Source organism: Triticum urartu, chromosome 4A, assembly GCF_056163025.1.
Source record: "Triticum urartu cultivar PI428250 chromosome 4A, HENAU_Tu73, whole genome shotgun sequence".
Taxonomy (NCBI): domain Eukaryota; kingdom Viridiplantae; phylum Streptophyta; class Magnoliopsida; order Poales; family Poaceae; genus Triticum; species Triticum urartu.
In genome coordinates this window covers 286,497,896-286,500,580 of record NC_141876.1, presented here as the reverse complement: position 1 = coordinate 286,500,580, position 2,685 = coordinate 286,497,896, and positions in this window count along the sequence as shown.

The window sequence follows — 2,685 nt, the reverse complement described above, 5'->3', positions numbered from 1 at the left end:
CAAACCATGCACCATACCGTACTAATCCAGAGGAGACGAAGGATATTATGCGTCAAGTACAGGAGCTTCTCGACAAAGGTTATATACGTGAATCTCTTAGTCCTTGTGTTGTTCCTATTATATTAGTGCAAAAAAAGGATGGTACGTCGCGTATGTGTGTTGATTGTAGAGGCATTAATAATATTACTATTCATTATCGTCATCCTATTTTTAGGCCAGATGATATGCTTGATGAAATTGAGTGGCTCTACAATATTCTCCAAAGTTGATGTGCACAGTGGATACCATCAAATTCATATGAAATTGGGAGATGAATGGAAACCGGCATTTAAAATTAAGTTTGGATTATATGAGTGGTTAGTCATGCCTTTTGGGTTAACTAATGCACCTAGTACTTCCATGAGATTAATGAACGAAGTTTTACGTGCTTTCATTGGACGATTTGTGGTAGTCTATTTTGATGATATACTAATTTATAGCAGATCTTTGGAGGAACATTGGAACATTTGTGTGTTGTTTTTATTGCTCTACATGATGCACGTTTGTTTGGTAACCTTGGGAAGTGCACCTTTTGCACCGACCGAGTATCTTTTCTTGGCTATGTTGTTATTCCACAGGGAATTGAAGTTCATAAAGCCAAGATTGAAGCTATTGAGAGTTGGCCGCAGCCAAAAACGGTCACACAAGTGAGGATTTTTCTTGGCCTCGCTAGATTCTATAGGCGTTTTGTGAGAGACTTCAGCACCATTGCTGCACCTCTCAATGAGCTTACAAAGAAGGATGTGCCTTTTGTTTGTGGTACCACACAGGAAGAAGCCTTCACGGTATTGAAAGATAAGTTGACACATGCTCCTTTACTCCAACTTCCGGATTTTAGTAAGACTTTTGAGCTTGAATGTGATGCTAGCGGAATTGGATTAGGAGGTGTGTTATTACAAGATGGAAACCTATTGCATACTTTTCTGAAAAATTGAGTGGGCCTTGTATGAATTACTCTACTTATGGTAAAGAATTATATGCTCTTGTTCGGACTTTAGAAACATGGCAACATTATTTATGGCCCAAAGAATTTGTTATACATTCTGATCATGAATCTTTGAAACATATTAAATGTAGCGACCAGACCTCAAACGGTCCAATCTCTGTGCTCCGGTGTCATACCTGGATCAGTAATGCTGACACCACACAGTACTTGAAGGATTTATAACAAAGTAGCAGTCACACACTTATTACATCGAGTGTCTCAAAAGAGAACTTATTACAATAAATATGGCTTAAGGCCATCTAATAATGATAACAGCGGAAGGCTTGGAAGATAAGTGAGTCCATCAACTCCAACAGCATCACTGAGTATAGAACCACGACCTAAAAAGTCCTTAATCGTCGTCTGAAAAGTCTGCAACATGAACGTTGCAGCCCGAAACGGGTCAGCACATGGAATATGCTGGCAGAGTAACACATAGAGAGTAATGGAATGAAATAGGCTATTCTATATGCATATTTGGCTAGTGGAAAGCTCTATGGTTACAGTTTTGCGTAAAGCCAATTTTTCCCTACTGCAAAGGAATAAATTTTATTTAACTATCATGGTAGTTGTTAAACATTGAGAATGGTTGACAGCATTCTCAATCCCAATTAAGCATCATCATTAAACAAAAACCCAGCAAAAATAATTTTAGAGTAACGTGTCGAGATTCACATGATAATCCAGGTACTAGATACTCAAAACGTCCATAACCGGGGACACGGCTAATCATGATTATTTTATACACTCTGCAGAGGTTTGCGCACTTTTCCCCACAAGACTCGATCGCCTTCGTTTGGTTTCTCGCACTACATGGTGTTTGAGAAGACGGATGACCGAGACATAGTCTTTCAGAAGCGCTAGGACCTTACGATCGGGTAGACCGTTACACCTACTTTCCCCTACATCTGCTAGTCTACCACTGTAAGAGTTCACACAACTTAGTCAACTATGCTAGAGCCCATAATAGCTTGTGGCTGCACACAGAAGTTTCTAGCATGAATAATCTCATGATCCCTTTGAGTCTGGGTGGCGGTCCATAAGAAAATAGGCAATCCTGGAATACCCAGGTACCTCAATCCACCCAGATGTGTATTTAAGTTGCCACCTTAAGTAAACCATTAATTAGCAATCTCACATCTGTCATGGATACACTCACCCAATCCACATCTACTAGCATAGCATGGCATAGTAAGCAAACGTAGAAGTAACTCCCAAAGGTTTGATAATAAACAGGTAATAGGTACTACCTCAACTACTTCCCAAACCCACAAGTTAATTAGATCATAATCATGCAATGTGTGAGGATTGATCTAATGCAATAAAACTGGGTAGTGGGAAAGCATGATCAAAGTGTTACTTGCCTTGCTGATGATCCGGGAAACCTAGCGATTTGAAGTAGCAAGCGGTGCACTCCGGGTACTCTATCGCAAACAAACAAGCATACAATAAGTACTCAACTAATGCACATGTAAAACTCAAATAAGAGACCAAACCAGAAAGTTCAACTTAAGAACTCTGGTTGGCAAAAAGAGTCAAATCGAACGAAGCAACGAAAGACAAACGGCAAAAGAAACAGGCTTCGTTTACTATTCTGGATCTAAGGCAATTTTTATAGTGGCAAAAACTTTTTTAAGTTGGTAAATCGGAAAGAGGGTTTC